The sequence below is a fragment of the Gossypium hirsutum genome, chromosome A08, assembly GCF_007990345.1.
Source record: "Gossypium hirsutum isolate 1008001.06 chromosome A08, Gossypium_hirsutum_v2.1, whole genome shotgun sequence".
In the NCBI taxonomy this organism is placed as follows: Eukaryota; Viridiplantae; Streptophyta; class Magnoliopsida; order Malvales; family Malvaceae; genus Gossypium; species Gossypium hirsutum.
The window spans coordinates 25,091,084-25,099,492 of NC_053431.1; the positions used below are offsets into that span (position 1 = coordinate 25,091,084).

Sequence of the window (8,409 nt, forward strand, 5' to 3'; positions counted from 1 at the left end):
CTTCACAAAGCATGAATTTCATCATCCAACTTACAAGCTTACAATCTCATGAAGTTTAACCTCATGGTACCTATCAAACTCTCACTCATTAGCTTCTATCATAAACCTCCAACAACACCCAATAAACATATACTTTGGGGGTCTATGGTAGAACCAAGAAAGGAACTCATAGATATCAAGATGTGAGCAACTACCATTATTCATCTAAGTTTAGCATGAAACACAATCATCACCCTTATTAATCTTTTATAGCCGAAAACCATACTCACCCCCAAAATCGAAATTTCAACATGGTTTACAAAAATCACTTGATAACTCACTCAATATCAACTAAAATTTCAAAAGTTAGTACAAACTTCCTTACCTTAATAGTGACCTAAGATGACCGATTGCTTCACTCCCTTCTTCTTCCTTTCAATTCGGCCAAGAAGAACCAAAGAACACAACTTGTTTTTCTTTCTTCCTTAGAACATTCGGCCAAGGGGAAATGAAGAAAGATGGACACTTTTTTTTCTTTGTTTTCTTTCTTACTTTCACGGCAATGGGGAGGGGAAGAAACAATTACAAACATCCTTTCCTTTTTCCATTTCTTTTTTCCCCATACTTCTTATTATATTTTATCCTACATACCTCACTAGGCCAACATGTTCCCAACATGTTTCCACCCATAGCATGGCCGGCCACTACATATTAGGGAGGGGGAATTTGACATGCAAGTCCCCTTTTTCTTCCCCATGCACTAATAGGTCCTCATGCATTGACCTATCACATTTTAAAATTTTCTCATATAAGTCCTATTGACTAAATTCACATGCAATCGACTAAATCGAAGCTTGAAATTTTCACACAATCATGATTACATATTCTAGACAATAAACATCACATTCAAACCTTTCGGTGACTCGGTTTAGCGGTCCCGAAACCACTTCCCGACTAGGGTCAATTTTGGGCTGTTACATTTTCAGCCTTAGACGGATCGGAGCTGCGAAGGGCTCGGAGGAAGCCACACACACTGTTTATTTTATAGTTTTGATTATTACTTTTAAATGTTTTATGTGTGTTGTAGTAAAGCCATTGTAATTTTCTGGATTTCAAATTTGAAATTTTACTTATTGTTCTTATAATTGCTAGTATTAGAACACGGTTTTCCAAAGCAACTACTGTTGTTCAAAACATCACGTATCCGCAATTATTTTTAAATTAAGCTTCTGTAACTGCCATGATTTTTACAAAGTTGTTAAGAATGTTATTTAGCTGAGGTTTTCTAACAAGGTTTAAAAAGGGTATAAGTTTTTAATTATTAAGAAGGGTTTTTAATGGAAACATGATTTTCAAAAAACACTTCAATGCGACACGCCAGATTCGAGCCAAAGTTCCAGGCCTGGTTTGGGGTGTTACATAACGAGTCCCATGAGCTAAGATGAACGAACACTATGCATCAGGTAGGATTACAGAAAAGAGGAGGTGGGTCATTAAGACCGCTTAACTACCAAGCGCTCCCTAGATCTAGTCCTAGACATGCATATACTCGTTGCCACACCTTAACCCTTTGACTTGTCTACAGTCGCAATATATTAATTAAGTCTTATGTAGTTATCATATACTAGGCCCAAAACCCTTTACAACGCCCAAAAAAACTCACATACTTGTATCTGGCCCATTAAGCCTAATCATATTCATATGGCCCATTAAGCCGAAACCACCTGTTTATGGCCCATTAAGCCCAAATCACATTTATATGGCCCGTTAGGCCCAGTCACATTCATATTCATGCTCACATACAAATTCCTATCACATAGCCTCAATATTCAGTTTTTGCCTATTATGGGCCCAACAGCCCATCGGGCCCATTTAGCCCATTTTGGCCCGTATGGCCAAATCACAACCCAAGTCCACAAAATCACCCGTGGGTCTCAGGCAACCTATTGGTGTCTCCCTTACAAGTGTTCGCGCACTTACAAGACTACCGTAGGCAAACTTTCAGCTTTTCGGTATTTCGGCTTTTCAGCATTTCGGCATTTCAGTTTTTGCCGATTCATAGTCTGTGTGCAGTGTATGTACACACCTGGTAAGCAAGCATGCTGCTATTCCCTTAGTCCATACCTACAAACAATATCACCCTTCCATTAATCGCATGCTTAATACATATCCTTACTAAAACCGAAACCTCACATTAACCTTACCTTGCGCGATCATCCCTTTCTTAAATCACTAACCACGATCAGCTCCTAGATCAAAACTGCAAACACCTAAAGAGCAATTCGATAGAGAGCTAAGATCTGAGATTCGATACTAATCCCACTAGATTCAGTCAAAGAGTATTCAGCCCTATGGAGATTCAGCTTTTCGGCTTTTCAAACTTATATGGTGAATAAGGTTTATTTGGTACAGATTAAAGAAGAAGAGTAGAAGAAGAAATCGGCTAAGTGAAATAGAGAAAATTGTGTAGAGATGAATAGAAATAAGCAGGAAGAAAAGAAAGAAAGAAAAAGGGTTTTCTGCTTTTTGGATCTTGAAAAGAAAAGGGTTTTAGGCTTTTGGAGAAAGGGGTTTCTGGCAACAAGGTGAAGAAGAATTTCAGTAGTAGCCTGGAAACCCTGTATTTAGCCCCTACTTATAGCCCTTATAGCTGAATTTTCCATCACTTCTCCTTTCTCATCTCTTCATTTTTCTCCCTGATAACCCCCTGATCCTTTCCTTAATTTTCTCTTCTGAACACTCCTCTTAGAGTCCATCTTTATGCCACTTCCATCCTTCCAGAAGGCCAAAATTAAACTTCTAAAACACAAAACTAGGATTCGAACCTTGGACCTCCTTCCTACCTACTAACACCATCTCCCTGCACTCTAAGTTGTGTCGCTTAGCCACTTTTCCACAAGGCTTTTTGATGTTATTTTTCCCTTATTTTCATTTAAAAGGCCACCTACTTGCCAACACTGATTCTTTTAATAATTAAACTATAATTTCATTTATTCCTAGGTTCAAACTCAAACCTTAATTAAGACCTACTATAATTATCACATGGCTAGGAACATAAAACACAATTTTTATCAAAATCGAAAACAATTCCAATAATAAAACAACACATCGATTATTCAATTTCAGAAGCAAACAAAATATGTCAAATTTCATAGAACCAAATCAGAATTTTGATAATATAGAAAGTCTCCATTTGAATGCAGTAAGGAATACCATGATAAGGGAACTTTCTTAATAACTCCTTGAACTACTCTTATGCCTCAAATAAAGATTCTTCATCAAGTTGCTGAAATGAAGTGTTTTCATTTTAGATCATGGCGGTTAAAGATGGAGGGAAATTTTTCATTATGAAACTTCAACCAACTCTTGCCATGTAGTTATGGAACCGGATAGTAGGGAGTCCAACCACGCTCCTGCTCTGTCTCTTAAGGAGTAAGGAAATAATCTCAGTCTAAATACATCCTCGGTCATCCCGACTAGTTTAAATGAGTCACTCATTTTGATGAATAGTCGAAGATAAAGATGTGGATCTTCAGTAGGAATCCCACTAAATTGACCCATATTTTGCAACATTTGGAACATGATTGGCTTCAGCTTGAATTGTTGTGCCTCGATTTCGAGTCTCCTAATACTCGGATTGATCTCGTTGAATAGAGGAATGGCATATTGTTGAATGGCACAATTTCTGTTATCAGTAATAATAATTGTATTGTCAGTATTATAAGCGAATGCTCCTCCTGGATTTTGGTTTTGATTTTCAAAATTCATCTCTTTGGTCCTTTGGTTCACTTATCTTCTCCTTTGTCTTAAAGTCCTTTCAACTTCAAGGTCTACAAGGAGTAAGTCAATAATTTGATCAATACTCATAAACACCAAAAACAAACACAAAAAAGAAATGGAATTATAATTTAACAGGAAAAAAAGACAAAAATGCAAAATTAACAATTTCACAAAAAATGTCTTTTAAAACAATCCCGGGCAATGATGCTAAAAGCTTGGAACGACGGAAATGCGCCAGTGTACACAAGCGCAACAAGTAATAAAGTGAAAAGTAAATGTTGAGTTATTGTACCCACAAGGACTATGAAAGGAATATATCTATGAATGCAATTAAAAACACTTTGGTGAAGAAAAATATTTTGATTTTGAGGAAGTGATTAGAAACTAAATGTTAACTAAGTAAAATAAAAAAATAAAAGTTCCAATGCACGATTTCAAAAGATGATTTTAATCAAGATAAAATAATTGTGTTAGATTAATTACATTTCTTAACTTAGAATTATTAACCTCATGTTCATGTTGTTCCGAATAAATTCACAGCAACTTGGTAAATTGCTAACTACTGCTCATATGTACATATTAAATTAACTAATCTCTTGAACATTTTCCAATCCCAATTCAAACAATTAATCAATCTTCATAAGCACATAAAAGATTAAGTGAGGTAATAATGTATTCCGACATTGAAACTGTTTAATCACAATAATCTTGTAAGTTATGCAAGGCTAATGTATCATCTAATATCGTCGCTAATTTAACCCTCAACTACCATAGAAGATTAAACATGCACTGATTAAGTACTGTGTCAAATAATTACAATTTCAACACGATTAAATAATTAATTCATTAGTCACCTTACAATTATAATGCAAGAATAACTTAGTCATGGTTTAATTTAATCAAACATTTTACCAAGACCTATAACAACACAAACATAATTTTAATAACTCAAGTGGACGAAATGCAATCAACCTAACATAAATTAAATTTAAGCCATATTAATTAAATTAAACATATCAACATCACAAGTATCCATAAACATGTGGCAACTTTGAAGGTTTCAAACTTGCTATTTGTAGGTAGGGGCAAAACTAGAAAGTCTTAATAAGTGGAGCGGTTTGAATGCAAATTCAAGGAGGCTTCAAGGACTGTTTTGCAAGCCAGATGATCAACTAAACAAGCTGATTGGGTCAGCATGTGGGACAGTTTTGGGCAGCCCATTGCTCGATTGGATTAGTTTTCTTGGTTCAGCACAACTGGGCCTCTTTTCATAATTTAATTAATAATAATTATTTAACCCAAAATAAATTGGATTAAAATTAAAATTAATTATATTATGAATTAATATTCATAATTTGGACAGTCTTAGGCTGAAAAGTTAACTTGGCTCGATGCTTCAAAATTGCTTCTCTATTTTGTGCTTCCAACAGTGTCTGCCGCGCCAATTTTCACCATTTGTTCAAATTTGTCAAAAATAGATCAAAATTAATCAAAATTTATTATAAAATTAATTAAAATTCAACATGTTAATAATTTAAGTTAAAAAGGGCATGAAAAAGTGTGTATATTTTCGTGTTTCCACGCCCTGTCTTTCATCTTGCACACAGTAAAATGTCTTCATCCACATTATTGAGAATCTGGCTTACTATTCTTAACACTGCCTATGCGTACTATAGACATAGCTTGAGGTTTTAAGCTAACATGTTGTTTACCTCGGTCTCTACCAAAATATCCCACTGAATCGAACAAACGATTATGATATTCTTTCAACTTGTTTGATGGTAATTATAAGATTTTTCCGTTAATCTCTTTCTCAAATCTCTAGCTTAATAATTGTAACGCCCTAAATTTTAGGCCTAGAAGTATTAGGTTTTGAGCAAGGGAACAGTTAGGAGGTAGTACATAAATGTTTAGTTGTGCAAGTAAGTGCCACAATTGTGTATCTGTTTCTGTGGTTAAGTGTTCTGGGATGTGTTTGAGAAGTCTTGGGTTCAAGCCTGGGCATGTGCAAAATTTTTTGTTTTTTTAAGGAGTAAACCCTGTCTCTAGTCAGTAGGCTTTTAAATAAAAATGGGTGAAGCATGATATAAAGAGTCTGCTAGACTAGGGGGTAAGTGGTGTGTTACTTATGCCAGAGGGCTGAGGTTTGAATCATGGTGAAGGTAGTATAGTCTTTTATTTTTCTGCTATTGCCGTGTGAGTAGTTAAGGTTGACCGAAACTCTACTGATTTGAGTAGAGTTTGAATTGGTGATTGAGGAGATATTTGAGGAGGAATTTTAGGAGAGAATTATAGGAGGTTGAGGTGAGAGGGAGTAGTGTGCCGGTTTTGAACTATGGCACTCAAGACTTTCGGTTTTGGTGAGTTTAGCCACTCTATTTTCGATTGCTATGACCATTTTAGCTCTCTTCTTTTCCTCCAGAGGTCGAATAGTGCTAGGGAGGTTTGGGAGTATCATTTGTTTTTGCTAATTTCGGTTTTCACTTCTCTTCAGGATCCTCATTTGTCATTTTGCTCTTCTTTTCCCCCTCTCTTTAGCCGAATTCTCTCATTCCCCTCTTTCAATTCTTTTGAGATTATCAACCCTCCTCTTCGGTATCTTGTGCTTAGGTAGATTGTTCTCATTCTTTGTCTCTCTCATTCGATTACTTCTTGACCGATTTCCCCTTCCTTTCTTGCTCTCTCAATTGGCTATTTTTGATTGAATTCTACCACTTTCTTTTATCCTCACTGTGCCGATCTTCTTTCCACTGCTCCCTAACGATTTTGGGGGTAGTTACAAGTGTCTGGGGTGATGTTTCGGTAAGACTAACTCTTGGTTTGGTTCAAACTATGCTTTCAATTAGGTGTTAACAGGAGGTTGGTTGATTTACAAGTTGTAACCAAGGGCTTGCATGATCGTCCTCTCTCGACTAATAAGGTGAAGAAGATTTTGGTTGTCCCATCAAGGTAAGGGGGTTAACGATTGGATGATTTCAGAGTAGTATAATAGTATTATTTTGGTGCTGACTTATTAAGTGTTTACCTATTCTTAGTTGGTGCAGAAGAGCTTTTCGAAAGAGAGGGAAAAGATCTTTTGTTGGTGTTAAGGTGGACGGATCCCCTCTCATGGCTTGTTCGAATGTACGTTATTGTGTGGATTCAACGATTGGGTTAGTTGTGTGCATCTGATTGGGCATTCGATTAAGTGAGTAATTGAGGATTATTGTTAAATGTAGGGTTCAAAGGTGCGAGCAGTTCTTCTCTCGGCAAATAGAAGCAAGGTGTGTAAAACACTACCCCTACTTGTAAATCGGCAAAAGCTGAAATAAGTGACCAACGATGCTACACGAGTGTGCGCTCACTTGTATGGTAAATTGAACGCCAAGATGTGGGCATAAGATTGTTGAGGCCGGCCATGAGCGATTTCATGGGCCAAGTCTGATTTGGGCCATGTTGGGCCAAAATGGGCCGTGTGGACCCCACGGGCCTGTGGGCCTCACATGTGTAAACCACACAAAAGTGTGGAGAATATTGAGTTAGGCTGTGTAGTTTACATGGCCAATGCCACTTCTGGGCTAAGTGAGCCATACGGGCATGTGGGCCCACATGGGCCTGCATTATGGGCCTTGGGCCTACTTTTACTGTTACATTGTTAAGGTTGCATGGGTCGCCTAAGACCACTGTAGACCTATTGTTAGGTCGGTAAGTGTACCTGGACCCCTAATTGATAAAATGATTGTTTTGCCCTTTTGTGGTAAAATGACTATTTTGCCCTTATGTGGTAAAATGACTATTTTGCCCTTATGTGGTAAAATGACTGTTTTCTCCTTATGTGGTAAAATGACTGTTTTGCCCTTATGTGGTAAAATGACTATTTTGCCCTTATATTGTAAATTGACTACTTTTCTCATATGTGATATATGTTTATATTTTAGCATGCTATTGTAACTGTGTTAAGTACATGTATAATATTATGATATGACATGACATGTGACATGATGCATTGCATGGGGGTGGGTTTTTATATGATTGGAGGAAGTGTGTTGTATTGGCAACTCTGCTTCAAATAACTAATGGCTCTAAGCCTATTATACTGGAAGCTCTGCTGCAAATGCTGTTTAGTGCCACAACCGGTGCTAATTCTGGAGTGTAGGGATGGGTGGGTTGATTATATACCCACATGGAGTGTAGGGTTGGACAGAGATGGAATGTAGAGGTTGGATGGGTAGGACTGGTATACTGTTACTGCACTGATTACTGTTACTCACTGATTATTATTTCTGCATTTATTGTTACTGTAATGGGCCAAAGCCCAAGCACATGACTGTTTCTGTATTGAGATAGGCTATAGCCCAAATTGATATTGTCACTATTACTAAAAAGGGCTTAGGCCCAGACTGTGCTTGTTTTCTGACTATTTGCTTAAATGGGATTACACACTGAGTTTTCGTAAACTCACCCATCTGTTCAACTGTACCGGTAATCCCCAAGCTTAGGCGGGTTGGTGCTGTGAGTGACTCGAAGGTGGCAACACAACCGCGCGTAATTTCGTATTTTGGGGTATTTTTATTGTAATAAGGCCTCTTTGGATTTTATTTTTAATTGGGGATTTTTATTTGTGTTGGTTTATAATTTCTTGTGATAGGAAATCTCGAGTTTTCAAAAGAA

The 8,409-nt window shown here is 37.0% G+C and overlaps 1 non-coding gene across 1 annotated transcript; it reads left to right on the plus strand.

The window, feature by feature from the left end:
• The first annotated feature begins 3,188 nt into the window (after positions 1–3,188).
• Positions 3,189–3,295, plus strand: LOC121205899 (small nucleolar RNA R71). The gene has a single exon (XR_005900972.1). It is a non-coding gene; the product is annotated as a small nucleolar RNA R71 (small nucleolar RNA).
• Positions 3,296–8,409: the final 5,114 nt, after the last annotated feature.